The sequence below is a fragment of the Anolis carolinensis genome, chromosome 4, assembly GCF_035594765.1.
Source record: "Anolis carolinensis isolate JA03-04 chromosome 4, rAnoCar3.1.pri, whole genome shotgun sequence".
NCBI lineage: Eukaryota > Metazoa > Chordata > Lepidosauria > Squamata > Dactyloidae > Anolis > Anolis carolinensis.
The window spans coordinates 20,291,739-20,309,895 of NC_085844.1; the positions used below are offsets into that span (position 1 = coordinate 20,291,739).

An 18,157-nucleotide genomic window follows, 5' to 3' on the forward strand; every position below is an offset into this window, starting at 1 on the left:
CATGGGAGGCGACTGGCGGGTTGCAGGATCGGACCCGTGGACGGGCTGGAGGGATGGAACGGGATCCACAGCTGGGGATGCTGTGGGGCGTAGTCAAAGGTGTGTTAGTTCTGATGAGGATGATGATGAGGAGGCACCTGGAATTAGGATAGCAGCTGACAGCGATGAGGAGTTATGAACTGGCATAAAATGGGGTCTAGAATCAATGGCTAATTGCGTTGGGCAAGGTAATCTGGACGAACGCTTGGGCTCTTGTTGGGGAACTTCCTGAAGACGGGTGTGATTCGTTTGCTGTATACGTAAGTTACCAAGGACACTGGGCATAGACGGCGGGAGGAACTGTGTGGGCTTTTCCTGTGCAACTTGTGTTTAATCTTGATAGCTTGGACCTCCGTCGTCTTTTTGATGGACATTATTGCCAACTCTGGATTGACGCTGGACTGACTGACTGACTATGACTCTGGACTAACCCTTCTGTGGCTATCGGTGGAACTTGTGGAACCTTAGACGTCTGCGTTTGGCTTTCGACCTCGGACCGGATTGGGACCCCGCTGACCGTCGTTACCCTGATTGATGTGCCTGGACCTGGTTTTCGCCCGTTGCACGGAGGAGCAACAGCCTGAGTTACTTCTGTAGCTCTTGAGTAGCAGAGGGGAATCTGCTGCTGGGTTTTGTGTTCATTTTGACCTTTTGTTAACCAGTTTTTGTTTGTTTAATTGCCAGGCTGAAGTAAGCACCTTTGATTTAATCCGGATTAAACTTCTGTTTAATCCGGTTTATTCTTTTGAACTGTTTAAACTCAAACGAAGTTATTTTTGTTACTTTTCACACTGAAAACAAGTGTTTGCCTAGTCCTTTGTTTTCTACGGGCAATTTTTAGTTCTGTAACCTCAATAATCTGTGTTGTACTCTACTTGGAGCGTTCTGTCTGTGACAATTAATGCAGTTTCACACCATTTTAACTGCCATAGTTCAATTTTGTGGAATTCTAGGAGTTATAGTTGTACAAGATATTTAGCTTTCGTTGCCAATGAATACTGATGCCTCACAAATCCCAGGATTCCATAACACTGAGCCATGGCAGTTATTTTAAATGATATCTCCCATGTATATCTTAGCCAAACCAAACCAAATTGGATGGTGTTGGGATGTGGCCTCAAACATCCCAGGGAGCCAATGAGGCTTAATCCCCAATTATTCACCCCATTTTAAAAGAAAGCACCATACCCATGAGCTCTCAGTGCTCAAACCTCTATGGGTGTTAGCTGTATTGTGTCTGCAAAACCTCTACATCTACTTTATCCATGGAACTCCCAAGTGATGTTAGGCTCCTGTCTGATACTGTCCTTCCATTGGAGACACACATTTTTTTTCATATGGTGTTTTGACTGGTTATTTTTAATGGATGATTGTTGTGTTGCCCCTTTCATTCCATTTAGATCAACCACAATTTAAAATCAGGGTCCTTCCATACCACACAATGATATACAGTTATGCGAATATTCACATTTTTCAGCTGAAATGAGATTTTAACTGCACCTTTTTAACATGTGTTTTACAGCCTTTAACACGATCCAGAGTGCATTTCTGACAAATGTCATTTAGCCCCCCCCCTCTTATTCTGTTTTTTTTTTCCTGGTTTTAGGGCCCATGTAGAAGGGTCCCAAGGTGATGGAAGCATACCATGGAATTATCGGAGGGTCCTATAAAATTCCTAGAGATTACATAGTTTGTCAGATGTGGTAAGTGAAACCATGAGTACCAGTCTTACGGATATGCGATTGTGTCATTCTATGATCCCACTATCTTCCTTGGCTACATCTTAGAGCAGGGGTCCTCAAACTTTTTAAGTGGAGGGCCAGTTCACGGTCCCACAGACTGTTGGGGGGACAGACTATGATGAAATAGTCTAAAATTAGGATTGTTGTTGTTGTTGTTGTTAGGTCAATCCTAAGTCTAAAGTTTAGGACAGGGGCCAAGTAAATGGCCTTGGAAGGCCGCATCCGGCCCACTGGCCTTAGTTTGGGGACCCCTGTCTTAGAGAAACCTGGGGTTCATAGTTGGATGCTGATAACATACTGGATGTGTTATCAGCAGAAGCGATCACATACCTCTGAGTTATTGATTGATGATGATGATGATGATGATGATGATAATGCTTATTTATACCCTGCTTTCTCTCTCTAAAGGGATACTCAAAGTGGCTGCACATTTATACAGTTTAAATTTGGGGGAAAATTCCTCCAAAATGTCCATCAAACACACATACAACAAAATGGATCACTGTTGCTTGTCACACAGAAAATGGTAAGGACAGTGCCAGTTCTGACATGATTTATAAAAGAATGTTAGTGTGCCCCCATTATCAGAAGACACCACTTATATCATGTAATGTTGTCACTTCCAATGTTTGTTAGCTGCTTTGGGTTATGTAGCTCAAAAATGGTGGAATATTAAAACAACTGGAACCTTCTATCATAGTATACACTACATAACTTTATGTACATAGCAGTGTTACTAAGAAACCCTGTTAGTTAAGTGGGAAGGTGCATTATGGGACATTGGCAAAAGTGTCCCAATGCCCGTCAATGTATATCAGAATGTTGAACTTCATGGTTTTGTATTGATGTGGTATTGAGGGCTGTGCGGTGGCGGTTGAGGTGTGGACGGATGGGTGTGTTGTTCTGTGGTGTGTGCTGGGGAAGGCATTTAATTTCGTTGTGTAATAGTAGAATGATAATAAAGCTATTCTATTCTATCCTATTCTAGTAGAATGCTTCTGATATATAGTCTACTGTCATCAGGAGACTTTCTGGGAAATATCTGATGCAGAATGGTCCCAATATACATTGAACCAGTTTTGCATCGATCCCAGTATTTCTTCATAAATTGCTGGTTCCCCTGTGTGTGTAGTAGTAGTAGTAGTAGTAGTAGTAGTAGGAGTATTACAGCATCCCTTTACTGAATATGAATGCTATGGAACTGCCCAATTCAAATACTCAGATGTCATGGGAGAAAACATGTGTAGTTCCAGTACTGATAGGTGCTCTGAGAGTAATTCCAAATGGACTGACAAAATATTTCTATGAAATCCCAATAGAGCAATTACAAAAAGTGGCACTATTTAGAATATGTTATGTTAACTGAAGTCACTTCAACAATCCTTCATTGATTCTCAAAACTTTCAACCAGTAACACCTGCATATTGTGAAACTGAGAGGATGATGATATGTCACCAGTAGAAGAGTGGCAGGAATGAACTAGGAATTGATCTCTTCCCTATTCTTCTGATCTAACCTGTGTACCTACCTTTTAGATTCCTGCTATAGTTTTTATTTGAAAATGGTTTATTCATTTCAGTGTGAGTGAATGAGATGGAACTGTCCAAAAGTCTTAAAAGAAAAGATGACAGCATATTTTTCTTCCACATAAAATCTTACCATGTTAATGCAGATTAGTTATTAGTGTTCAGAGATCCAATAAATGGGATGGAATTTCTTCAGAGCTCCTTCCCAAGGGAAAGTATATAGCTGTAAAAATACATATCTGCATGAGATGTTTTGTAGATTATGGCTGGGACTGATATTATTGCACATTATTATTATTATTATTATTATTATTATTATTATTATTATCAGCAGTAGCCAGGGGAGTTTTTGAGGAGACATCCTCTCATGCATCAGATTCTTCCAGACCAAGGAATGTACATTAAGCAGTGACATTAAGTATATCAGCATAGCTGTTGCTGTAGAAGGCAAAAATAGCACCAGTGAATAATTCCCACACTAACTCCCTGAAAACAGCAGTCGGAGGTCTTGTGAGTGCCTTTTTCTCCATTTGTCCTCATAAACTGCTGAGGACTGTGAAAACCAACATTCATTTGTTGGTTGTTTTGGCAGAGATCGCTGATACCCTTCCAACCCCATAGCTGTCTTTCTGGTGACAGAGTAACAATATCTACTTTCCCAGGTTGATGCACACTGTTCAATTTTATTCATACTTACTTAGCTCTTAGTGGGTTTTAAAACAAACACAGCTAAATCTTGCTTTCTGAGGCTGTGCTTGAAGTCACAAGAATGGCTCCCACGAGTTATTGTCTTTCTGCAAAGCGGTCTTGTGACTTTTTCCAATGGATGGATGTGATGCACTTTATATTACATTTTTCACATTCCATAAGGGATTCACACTTGTATTTTTTCTTTTATTTTAATGGGCAATGCCTTACAGATAGGGTTTGAAATCTAGAAACAGTGCTTGTAACTTTAACGGTTGTGTGGAAGAGGAAATTTCAGCTATAGCACTGTTAAAGGTACAGGAGTTTTTTCCCCCTGTTTTTCAATCTGGCAACCCTACTTAAAGAAGAAAGTTTTGCAGCTGTAGCAACATTCTGAGATGCAAGATATATGGAACAATCCATATGAATGAATTGAGAAAGCCAAGACTAGGGTGAAAATCTCCACTTACTTGTTTAGGAGGATAAGCAACAAATGTTTCTTCACAGATTGCCCCATGCAGTCTCCCCTCTTCATTCCATCATTGCAACTTCTCAATTTCTGATGGACAATGGAACATAAAAGACCAAGATCTGAGAGGTAATATCCAGAGGCAAGGACATTGTTGATTAATTAGGTCAGCTCAAGTATCCATTAAGCCAGGGCATGCTTTTTCTTGAGTGGACCAATGGGCACAGTGGGGAAAGCTATCACTATAGAGAGGATAGCTTCTTCCCCTGCTGAGAATGATGTTTTCTCCTGCCTTGCAATATAAATGCTATCTCCTCCTATGGCAGTCCAGTTTTATCAGTTAGTAGGACTTGTCATCAAGGTATCTATATCATCATCTAATTCAATCAGTTGACCCACTGATGCACCTGGCAGTGTTATTTGTAAATAGGTGTATGTGTTTACATCTTCAAGTCATCGGTCAACTTACACCAGTCAACTTAGGTGGTTTTTGCTATTTCCATCCTTTGAAATATACCCTCAACTCCTAAAGTAACAGACATTTGTTGGTGGTCTCCCATTCAAGTACTAACCAGGGTTGATGCTTCTGAGATATTCAGATCAGACAGGATCAGGTAACTTTAGGGTATTTAAGCCCTCTACTTTTAAACACAAACCCATAAGTCCAGTGAATAGCCCCAGTTAGAGGAGACTGTGGTTATTGTGATTGCGACTGATGCATACCTTCACATCATTTCTGATGTATCACAACTCTACATATCCCTCAGTTGTTTGGTAAGATTTGTTCAAGGAGGGGGTTTCCTTTGTCTTCTTCTGAGGATGAGAGAGTATGACTTGTCCAAGGTCATCCAGTGGGTTTTCATGGCCAAGTGGGACTTTAAACTCTGGTCACCTGGATTCCTAGTCTCAGAGTGGGGCTACTAAATCCATTTCTGAATGATGAGTTAACTTTCATGCAAATCCTATTGATTCAGTGGGTTTACACTACCTGGGTCTTGCAATTGGAAGCAGGCCAAAGTACTTTTCAAACAATGCACTAAATTTATATTTCAGAGAGGCTTTCCTGATGCCAGCGTTGACATCATTCAGCACCAGGCAAGGGCCTTTTTGTTTGCCCAGGCACTTCAACATACAGTATAAATATTTAAAGACAGCTATCATGTCTTCTCTTAATCTTCTCCTCTCCAGGCTAAACATACACTTGTTTTTCAACTGTTCCTTACAGAACTTGATTTCAAGCTCTCTCAATATCCTGTTTGCCCTCTGTGGACATGCTCCATTTTGTCAATGATCTTGATATAATGTCATGCCCGAAGCTAGGTAAGGTGTATAAACAAGTCATAGTTCAGTCTAAGGGTGCCCCTGACTCTTAACACAGATACATGACCACTACTATAGGAAGACATGACTTCTCCTTTAACTGTAATGCAGATTTCTGCCACCTAATTCTGGGGAGGAATGGAAGCATTCTCCTAAATATATTCCATTTTATTTATGATAGCTGGAATCCTCTTGGGCAGTAATGAATGTGTAACTACTATAGTTACACAGCCACACTGTGGTTCCTGGTCTACCATCCTCACCATTCTTACTTACCAGGGAGCATCTGCTGTGATTGACTGGAATCTGTTCCCTGTCACTTGGAAAACATCTCATTAACCTTTTTATCCCTCTCACAAATAATCTCTATTGTGACAGGCAGAAGTAGGACCCTATCACAATTCTCACTCACAGATGTTTTGGTCTACAGCTCCCAGAAATCCCAGCCAGTTTACCAGCTGTTAGGATTTCTGGGAATTTAAGGCCAAAACATCTGGGGACCCACAGCTCGAGAACACTGCATACAGGAATCTCTATCAAAACAGCCACTCACCAGTTACAATGTCAGTTAGTCCAGGGTCATGCGCATTAATCAATTCAGCAGAGGCAAAGTACAGGAATAGTCAGGGTTCAGTCCAGGGTTCAAGCCAAGCAGTCTCAACAAATCCAAACCATCTTCCAAAGCATAGTCAAATCCAGCAAGAGTCAAGGTTTAAGGCAAGCGTAGTCAACCCAACAAGAGTCTAGGTTCAAGGCAAGAGTTCACCATCAGGGATTCTCGGTGTGCAGTTCAACAGAAGTTTCTCCCAGCACAGAACCAGTCCAGCCTTCAGTTCTTCTGTCACTTTCCCAAGTGCTCTCACCTTTGTGAGTCAACTGATTAGATCTGAGCTGGGATACTTAACTCTGGCTCTTCCTCTAGGAGTTCCTGATCCTGACTCATCCTCCTAATTCTCTTGTGGCTTCTGGATCACCTCTACGGAATGAGTATTTCCAGGATCAACTGAGTCCCCAACTTTGCTGGGGACTCAGATGCTGGGAAGAGAGTCCCTTCATGATCATTTTCAGCACTGGTCCTGACAAACGGCTTCTCACACCACCCGCTAGGAGCTCATGGATTTGCCACTATGTGTGGTGAATCCACTGGCTTTTGTGATGAGGTTGTATATATTTCTGGTCATTGTGGACCTTTCACATTTCATAGACATAATGCTATGATTCTACTTTAACTACCATGATTTCATCCTATGCAATTCTGGGATTTTCAGTTTAGGGAGAGATGTTTAGAATGATAAACCAAAGAACTCTAGTACAGTGGTTCTCAACCTGTGAGTCCCCGGGTGTTTTGGCCTACAACTCCCAGAAATCCCAGATGGTTTACCAGCTGTTAGGATTTCTGGGAGTTGAAGGCCAAAACATCTGGGGACCCACAGGTTGAGGACCACTGCTCTAAGTGCGTCACCAAACTACAAACTTCAGTCTTCCACAGAGTGGAGCCAAGGCAGTTGAAGTGGAATCATAGCAATATACCTGTGTGGCATAAATGGTCCCCAAGTTACAGTGATAGAGACATGGTTGGTGGAACAATTCCTTCTCTGGTAGAAATAAGAAAGCAGATACACCTTTTCTCCATACTAATCTCTTTTCAAAAGAGCTGAAGTCATTATTATATTTCACCAGCCCAGAGAGATAGGTAGCATTAATCAGTCGCTAATTTTTTTTATGGACAAAGCAATTATTCTAAATAGTTGGAGGTCAGGGTTTCTTGCTACTGTGCTTTTATTTAATGCTCATTTGAAGGAATGCTTTCTTAACTTCAGTCAATAAAACTAGGTAAATCAATTAGGCAATAGGTCTTTGTTAGAGACTTGTGCTAAGCTGTCATCCGTAGCTAACCTTGATTCAACATTTAAATCTAATACGTTCATTAACTATTTCGTTTATGTTAATTATGAACTTCCTGGACCTTCATTGATTGATATTCTACCGGTGAACTATATTTCCTCTGGCCAATTCTTTTCGTTAGCCAGAACACTTTGTGCTGTCATCACAAGATTTAAGATGACATTCTAATAGTTTGTCTTTAACTTTTATAAAATAGGGATTCTTAAACTACAAACCGGATTCCATCACAGATATTGGAACTTTTCCAGATGACAGGGCCTGGCTTCCCTTCTCTAGTCCTCAGAGTGGGAGGAAACAAGGTCAGAGAACTGCAGGGTATGAACTCTGCTTTTGTTAAACTTTAGTTCATTTGAATGGTATAGTCTCTGCAACTGGAGTTGATTCTTACTATACTTGATGACATCAGCAGGACCTGCCCTGAGCCATGCCATCCAGTAACACCAATGACATAAAGGATCATCCCTAAGTCTCCAAGCCCTCCAACTGTCCCAGTCTGAGACAATCTTAATCTTCAATTGATCAACTTTTACAGATTTTATTCTTTCCCCATTTGTACGTCATTTACTTCATTGGCTGCAAAGTGAAAAAGCAATTTCCACTCAATGAACTCAGCAGTGAGAGAAGAGGAAGTATAATGAAGTTTCCTTCTTTGGAGATTTTTAAACAAAGGATGCATCTACATTGCAGAATTAATGCAGTTTGGCACCACTTTAACTGCCATGGTTCAATGCTATAGAATCCTGGGAGCTGTAGTTTGGTGACAGTTTCACCTGTTGGCTGGGATGGTAGTTTCCACCCCATTATTATGAATAATCTTTAGTATAACAGCAGAATCCTGTTTCAAATTCTCTTTGTACTGGATTTGCTCATGGAAGGGGTTTGGAGCCATCAGTCTGTCACATCCCAATCAGCAAAGAAAAGATTCACACCATTCACAGTGGCTGATGCTAGGAAGTTAGAATTGGAGGACTTTTATATTCCCTACAATACATTATCAAATATGGTGGGATTGTGAATACAAATCAGCTCTGCATCTGTAACTCTTGGTTATTCTTTTGTGATTGCAATTGTGAATTCCAACCACAGTTTTGGAACCAAAATAAAGCTGCTAAGCAAAGCTTCCAAGGAATTGGAAACACAGCCAATGTAAGAGTTCTAACTATGAACAATTTTCAACATCTCATAGTTGGCAATGCTAGAAATTTGAAGGCTGAACTAAAATTTCATGGGAGAGGGGAGCAGAATTGGCAGCATCCTCATTTTGCTCGGATATCTCTTCATCTCTATGTACATTCAGCAGAATGTCTACACAACACACGCCTTCCACCACTATGTTCAGAAGTAATATCTGCAAAAATTGCCCCTGATCCTTGAAGGCGTAAAGGTGAAAGGGAAAACAACTTGACTTTCCAGGACACTGAAATGCTCTGTCTGTACCCTGGAACATTCTGTGCTTCCAGAGTACGTGTTCATTTTGTATCGGAGAAACCGCAGCCAATTTACGTTCAGTCTCATGACAGTACAAATAGAAAATTGCAGTGAACAGAAGGGATTTCCTAACCAAATTCTTGGGAAGATGATGAGGTGGTTGGAAGAAGGAAAAGGAACCATGCTTTGCAAAATTGGCCTTTTCACTGGGCTAGCCCTTTGGATGAAGTCAGTCCCAATCCAGTTGCCAGATGTTATGATGGTTTCCACTGCCAAGATTGACATGTAATAATTTTCTTCTAGGATTTAGGAAATGTATGAATTGTGTCTATTTTTAAGCAGACTCCTGCTTATATCCAGCTAGTAGATTATCCAGCAGGACTAGGATATGTGTGTGTGTTTGTATTTGTATTAATGTTAACATGAGTTTACTCTTATTTATTTTATGTATCATTTTTCTAAACAAGTGGCTTACAAAACCATATCCAAACAACATAATCTGGTACTACAAAGCATTATAAAATTGTTATAATAGCAGTAAACAATGGCCTTAAAAATAACCAAATAAACCATTAATTACAGTTATTAAAATTTGGTAATAAATCTGTTCAGTCTTGAAAATAAAATACTATTTCCATTATTTTGCAAATTAGCTTTTAAATTGGGGTAACTATGAGCTTTCTTAATAGAATGATTGGTCTAATTGTTTATGTTTAACTTTTATAACATACACACTTTATTATGAATTATTGTAAACTCACAAGTTGGGTTTGTGAAGAATGTAGGATATCAATTGACTAATTAAACAGGTTAACAAGTTTGCCCCATTATTCCTAAATATGAAATCTTGCAGCCCCATTATAAAAATTTACAGATTAGACCTGTTTAGGGAGGGAATCCAAGGTTTGAGAACTGGTTTTTAGGTGATTGTGAGGTTATATCCATCCACCATATAAAATCATGGCAATAAAATCATAATGGAGTTCCTTTGGGGTATGTCTTAAGGGAACATGATCTATTTTTTATTTATTGTGTCAGAAGTGAATTGAGGGTACAGTTGTAATGTATTTGAAAATACAAACAATGTTGAAAACTTGGCATTATACTAAATGTCCTTTGACCAGTAGTTGGCCACTTGCAGTGCCTCTGGTGTTGCTATAAGAAGGTCCTCCATTGTGCATGTGGCAGGGCTCAGATTGCATTGTAATAGCTGGTCTGTGGTTTGCTCTTTTCCACACTCGCATGTCGTGGACTCCACTTTGTAGCCCCTTTCTTAAGGTTGGCTCTGCATCTCTTGGTGCCAGAGTGCAGTCTGTTCAGTCTTTCCAAGTCACCCAGTCTTCTGTGTTCCCAGGGGGAAGTTTCTCTCTCAGTATCAGCCATGAGTTGAGGTTCTGGGTTTTAGCCTGCCATTTTTGGACTCTCGCTTGCTGAGGTGTTCCTGAGAGTATCTCTGTAGATCTTAGAAAACTATTTCTTGATTTAAATCATTGGTTTGCTGCCCAGACGACCCCTGGGCAACGTCTTTGTAGATGGCAGATTCTCTCACAACCGGAAGCGATTTGCAGCAACATGATCTATGCTTAGCATTCATTAAGTGATGTATACAGAAATTACTAGCTACCTTTGGTTCAAGTCTCTTCTCTTCTGATAATTTCATTGGTTAGACAGATTCACGGGGAATAGATTTATTCACAGCATCAAGGGCTGCAATGATTTCATGATGTGATTTTATATGTTTTTATGGTTTTAACCTGGATTGTTTTAATATTAATGTTGTTTAATATTGTTTAAATATTTGTATATTTTAAACTGTACCAAAATGCTTTTAGTTGTGAGCTGCATTGAGTCTCTGTATGGAGATAAAAAGTGAGATATAAATAAACATAAAAATAATTTATTAGCAATAATAAACAAAGAAGAATCATATACAAATATTCAAGGGATTGATATTAGAAGTCTCACCATTTTCCATTTTTTCCATCTTTCTCCCCCCTCCCACTCCAGTTTGAGAAAGGATAAGAAAGTAAACATCTATTTAAACTTCACATGAAAGATTGTATCATAAATGGGTTCTATAAGTTATCTTCATTTGCAGAAGGATCTCAGACCTTGGAAATAAGTTCATAGTTGAGGTGATATCATAATCGTAATATGTAGTTTTATCCTGAAGATTTATACAGGTTGACTATCCCTTATCTGAAATACCTGAGACTTTTTGATTCGTTTTTCAATTTTGGAATGCCTAGATTTGGACACATGTAACTAATATGGTATCTCAGAAATGATGATAATAATAATAATAATAACTTTATTTTTATACCCCGCCCCATCTCCCCGAAGGGACTCGGGGCGGCTTACATGGGGCCAGGCCTGATAAAACAAACAAACAGTAACAAAGCAATAAAACAATTATCCCAGTAAAAAACATCAACATCAATAAAAACAATCATTAAAATCAACAAGCAGGATACAGTGTTAAAAACAGGAGACTAATTCGTAGATCCCAGGCGAAATGCAGAGTGATACGAAATGGGAAAAGGAAATTTCACAGTTGGACAATAAAGTGCGGTATAAAATGGCAAGACAACAACAATGGGACTATTATGGAATGGACAGATAGATCAATCCAGCAACAACTAAACATCGAAGGCCTTTTGAAACAGCCAGGTTTTTAAGCTCTTCCGGAAGGAGAGGAGGGTAGGGGGCCTGCCTGATCTCTCTAGGTAGAGAGTTCCAAAGCCGGGGGGCCACGACGGAGAAGGCCCTCTCTCTCGTCCCCACCAACCGTGACTGCGAGGGTGGTGGGAGCGAGAGAAGGGTCTCCCCCGACGAGCGAAGAGAGCGTGTGGGTTCATAGAGGGAGATGCGGTCTCTAAGGTAGGTGGGTCCCAAACCGTTTAGGGCTTTGTAGGTGATAACCTGCACCTTGAATTGGGCCCAGAAAGTAAATGGCTCCTTAAATGATACCCATGTCTTAATATAAAATTCATTTATGGTCCATATGCACCTTATGTATATAGCTTGAAGGTAATTTTTATGCAAAATTTGTAAGAATGCTGTGTTTGAAACAAAGGCTTTGTACATTGAACTGTCAGAAAGTAAAGGTGTCACTATCACAGGCAACTAGGTGGACAATTTTGGATTTTGGAATATTTTGAACGTTGGAATTCTGGACAAAGGAGTTCATCTTATACCAATTTTCTTTCAATTTTCTTTCAAATAACTCATAAATAACCCATTATAGTTCAAGATAATCCATTATAATCTTTGATAACATATTGCAGAGAATACAATATGGAGATAATTTACTCTTTGCCCTCACTTCACTTGACCAGATAGAAATTTTATCTGAAAAATATGCACCACAGTAAAGGTTCAAAACGTAGAACACAATATGTATATTAGAGCATCATATACATAATGTTAACAATAATACAAATAATAATACAACTGATGATCCAATTCTGTTAGCTGTAGTGGCACACAGTCATAACTTACAGAGTATAAAGATTTTTAGACTGCAATCATCCAGATTTAACTGCTACACAGAGCAGTTTTCAGTGTAAAACATATATCAGACATGTATCAACAAGACTCCAACTAAAGTTTGTTAGCGACACAGTATGTGTACATTCAGTCTCTTCAAAATGGCATATAATATGCTGTAAAACTAAATATATCAGTGTACAATTCAATTGGCTCAAACCTGGCTTGGAGTCAAAACAAATCAAAGTCTCTGTAGTCTTGAAGTCAAAGTCTCTGTAGTCTTGGAGTAGTTCTATAGGACTCCTCAGGATGTAAATGCAGTCAATTGGCTGTAGCTTCAGTTTGTAACAAATGTTGCAGTCATTTACAGTTCCCAGCCAGGAAGCTCGGTCAGATAGTTGTTATTTTAAAGTGGCTGGCTGTGAGCCGAAGTAAGCTGTTTACATAAGCCGTTTACTACTGGTTCCCAGGTTTACTCCAGTTTCAGTTAACCCTTCATCTGGTAAGCGGCAATGTTTTGAATATTTGTATTGTTGGCTCAGCTTCAAATTTTCTTAAAAAGATAAAAGGAAAATGGTCTAATACAGTGCTCTTTATAAGATATCACATATTTTTCAGATATTGTTTAGAATAGACAACTGTGTTTAGTTATTCTCAGATAGAAATTTTGTCTAGTTAAAAACCAGTGAACAGCTACTACCTTGTTTGAACTTCCAAGGAGTATATGTTTGATGGTCAGTGCTGAAGATTACATGAATATTTGGGTTGTGTTCTCTATTTACATGACCCATTTCTTTCTCTTTTAACAACCTTCGCCAGAATATTCACCAGCTGCCTGCTATGCTCAATCATATTTGGCTCAAATGCTTGTTTCCATACTATAAACATGGCTAGTTTAAGACTGACCTTGCCAGGATATCTGAGTGACTGTGGAAACAACAGAAGGTTCTTCCGTGCATTTTTCTAAGGAAGCATGTGATTTCCCACACTGAAAATTGTATTATGATGGAGGCATGGGATAAGGTAGTCAAAGTAGCATTTGGAATGAGTGAGGTATTGACCACATTCTTTTGAATGAGGCATCACACAAAGCAGTGAGTATTTGCTGAAGTCTTTGTTACCTGCCAACACTGTTTTGCTGGGCACCAAAATTCTGCAGCAATTACTACAGAATCTCACGCAGTATCCAAATGCCATCTCCAAGGCAACATGTAGACACACATTCCATGCATCATTTGCCCAGGGATTTAAGGAGTCTTATACTTTCAGCTTAGAGTTGTGCATTGGCCAAGAGAGTGTCTGCTTGTTTGGACTTGAAATGATGCCAGAAGAAGTGATAAGTGTTCATCTAGCATCGCCTGCACAGATTCATAAAAGTCATAGAAGGCTTGGCTTTCCGACAAGCACTTTGAAATGAGTTTGGTCTACAAATGTAAATGGGAGAGGAGCGGGGGAATGATGGCTGCCCCAACCCAAAAATCTGGGAAGGCTTCCCAGATGTGCTCAGCCTCTGCAAGTGCTGGAAATGTTTGCTGTAGACCTGGATGGTTAATATAAGCACAATGTTGGCACAAATATGTCTCACATGAAGAACTTTTCATTTCACTTTCTTTTTAAAAAAACAACCCTTCTCCTGTTCCTTAGCCTTTTATAAGCTAGAATTGATTCTGGCTTTTAGCGCTATGCATGAAGGAAAAACACAGTTCATAGATTTCTTTCATAAGTACTTATCCTTACATAGTGCTGGTCTAACTGTTTGGCGAGAGAATTGTCTGGCTTAGACAGTAGATATAATAACAACCCATGATCGTTTTCTCTTGAGCTCCCTAGTCTCTGATCTCTGTTGGAGGACAGAAATGTATATGCTACTTGACTTTCTTTGCACACATAAGGTACCTTTTGATACAATGGAGGGCACTGTCCTATCTGTGCTATGAACTGAAATTCAGTTGATAATTTAGCTGGCCTCTGTACATGATGGAGCTCAGGACCCTCCCACTATCCTGATTTGGTAATGGTAGTCCCAATTAATCCTCTGTTATCCCACTATTTCAGCTATTTTTAAAGTGGTCCAATTTCTCTGTACTTCCACTTCCTTCCTTTCTCCCTAATTCACCTCATTTCTGGAAAAATGATTTCAAAGTACAAAAGTAAGTCAGAAAAAGGAGAGGAGATGGTAGAATCTTGTACCTTCCCAGTAAGCCCCAGCAAAAGTAAGTTGCCGCTAATTTGTGTCTTCTTCATTTTGCCATTTTTGGTCACACTCTTTTTCTTGGCTACACATTTCATAAAATCAAAGAATCCCAATTTTCATCTATGAAATGTTAAAAGTTTAGCACATTTCAGCCTGCTCAATCACATGTGTATATTTAAATTGGCATTGGAATGAAGATGCTCAAGTTAATTGGAAAAAAGAGCATTCACTTTCTGCTAGAAAATCAGCTAGAATGGTAACTGTAAGCTGTAGAATGTGTATAATGTAGACATCCCCTTATGCCATTGACTGATATGGCTCTGTCCCATGGAATCCTGGGAATGATAATTTGGTGCTATTGCTGTTTCCTTGCATCTGTCACTTGAAGTAATTGCCTTTCTCTGCCTAATGGTAGAGCCTATCCTGAATGAGTCAACCCCATTGAAGATCCTTCTATTAAGAATTATAAATATATGTTTTGTCAGAATCATTGTTTTCTTTTTGTTGATTTTGAGACCGGCCACATTTCCATATTCTTCAATTTTCAAGAGCCAATTTTGAATGTTTTGAATTAGATTTTCTATAATACATAATATGTCATCTGCAAACGCTCGATATTTATAGTCTTGTTTGTCTAATCTTATTCCTTGTAAACTAGCATCTTTCTTAATTGCCTTAAGCAAGATCTCTAGAGCCATAATAAATATTATATTCACTTCTATTGAATTTTCAAACAACCTAAATACCCTTTTGTCCATTTGGCTGGCACTCATTATTTAGTACAATTTTGAAACATCAAGACCCATTAACTCTTGGTCAGCTGCATTCCTTTTCACATGAAACCTTTCCCTGGACAGATCAATAAACAAAAAAGCCTTCAAATAAGCCAATGACTGTTATTAAATTTCCTGCCTCACCTGGGAGCTAATCAGAGGTGGCAATGGACATGTGTCTTCTGTAATGAGATGGCGGATCTTAACCAGCACCCAATAGAAGCCAATAGAAGACCAGGGTGGCAAAGTCATTGTTTTGTACTCCTGTCAAGGTGCTATAAACAAATCCATGTATTTGCAGTTGCATTCGTATCAGTCTTTGTAGTGCAGACTCAGCTGACAGCCACTTTGGCCAAGGTGAATGAATGCATCTGATTTTGTCTTCAACCTGTCTGTGTCTCATTTGATTCTTTGGGGAGCTAGACATGCTGGATCTTGAACCTGCGATTTTAGGAAAGCTGAAACCACTCAACACATACAAATATCCATTTTTAAAAAATGCGTTGCATGTGGACTTATTGGGTGGTTAGGCCTATGGATAGATAGTCATGCTGGAATCTGTATTGTCAGAAATAATATGACAGTGAATGGCAATTGCTTAGGTTATAACAGGTTTTAACCCAATTGCTTATAACACATATTGCATTGATGTTCTGTTGGTAAGCTGGGATAGAGAATCTCCAGATCTTGTTGGAATCCAACAACTCATAAAATCCTGCCACCATGGTTGGCACTACTTTAATACCACCTGAAGAACTGTAGATTCCTATATTTTCTATATGCTATTCTAGATTTCTTAAGTGATTTTGTAATTTCTGTGAAAAGGGTGGACAACAAGAGATTCTTTTTCACTTCAATGAAGCTTTTTGTTTAATGTGTTGTCGAAGGCTTTCATGGCCGGGATCACAGGGTTGTTGTATGTCTTTCGGGCTGTGTGGCCATGTTCCAGAAGTATTCTCTCCTGACGTTTCGCCCACAACATTAATGCTGGCTCCCAGTGACAAAGAACTCTTGCCACACCTTGGACTATACACAGATATATATTCTTTCCTTTCCTTACTTAATTTATCCATACCTCACAACCTCTGAGGATGCCTGCCATAGATGAGAGAATACTTCTGGAACATGGCCACACAGCCCGAAAGACATACAACAACCCAGCTTTTTGTTTCATTCTTTCCCTGAAATCACCAACCTCAGTAGTGGTTTCCATTTGGGTAGAAAATGTCTCCAGGGAATGCTGTCTTTCTTGTCCCAGAGGGCTACATAAAGAATTCTCATCATTTCCAGATTTCAGCATTGGCCCCTTTTATTATTTCTTTCAGTACAAATCTGGGAATCCTTTTGCCCTTAATGAACAAGTGTTCCCATTCATTTGCTGGATAATGTCAAACTCTGTCTTAATAAATTCCATATCCCCCCATGCTGCGAGAGCATTGTAGCTGAACAAAATTTGATCAAACCTAAGTATGATTTATGAATGCTATGTGGTAGAGTGTTTTATCTTGAGTTGACATGAGAGATGATGTTTGGTTTGGACAGATAGTGACCACTCTCTTAAAAAGCAATGCTTACATATAGTTTCACTTATTTCAAAGGAACTTTCCTCATACTCTATGGTGTCTTTTCTGCAGCACTGCAACAAGCAAAATAGAGAACATGAGCAAGTATGTCTGGACAAGAAGAACAGTGCTACAGATGGACAATGTGCATTGTGATGAACTACATTTTCAGCTACAACAGCCCTTTAGACCTATGATACTGAATGTAGACCTCCTGTCATGTCAGAGACTGCTAGAAGTATAGAGTGATGCATCTCCTATCATTTTGATGTTTGCCCATGACTGATAAAAAACAAGAAGGCTCTCAAGACCATGAAGTGTTACATTACATGGGCCAAGATCCCATAGCCGGAAATACTTCATAAAGTTCTGCCATGATGGATCTAGGAAACATCTTCATCCTCACTATGCACATCTTCATCCTCACTAGGCCCGGGCTGTGGCGCAGGCGGAAGAGCAAGCCAGCTGCAATTAACTGCAATGAATCACTCTGACCAGGAGGTCATGAGTTCGAGGCACCTCGGAGCCTATGTTTGTTTGTCTTTGTTCTATGTTAAAAGGCATTGAATGTTTGCCTATATGTGTAATGTGATATGCCCTGAGTCCCCTTCGGGGTGAGAAGGGCGGAATATAAATGCTGTAAATAAATAAATAAAATAAATATGCACAGAACTCACTTCCCTCCTTATTGCATGTCTGGCTATAATCATGCAATGAGATGATTCCCAGCTGTCCTCCATACAGGAGAAGGAGAAGGTTGCTCAAGGCAGGTAGAGAATTTTGACCTCCAAGAAGGAGGAGATCCACACAGGTTAGTGACACCAATATATGTCATCAACAACATGCTAATCATGATTAGCAGAGCTCCTGTTATTCAAGCCCACCTACCAGACACAATGGAGTAAACCATGGAGCATGACTCATGAGCACAAATTGCCACACACTTTATGTTCCTCTTCCAATCTTAACAATTTGATTCTGATTCCATATAGCATGCTGCTAAAAGCAAACCGATTTCTTTTT

General features: G+C 39.5%; 1 long non-coding RNA gene across 1 annotated transcript; it reads left to right on the plus strand.

Annotated features, from left to right (window-relative positions):
* Positions 1 to 2,189: 2,189 nt before the first annotated feature.
* LOC134298797 (uncharacterized) lies at positions 2,190 to 17,806 on the plus strand. Its single transcript, XR_010005879.1, has 2 exons — positions 2,190 to 2,307; positions 17,207 to 17,806. It is a non-coding gene; the product is annotated as an uncharacterized LOC134298797 (long non-coding RNA).
* The last annotated feature ends 351 nt before the right edge of the window (positions 17,807 to 18,157 follow it).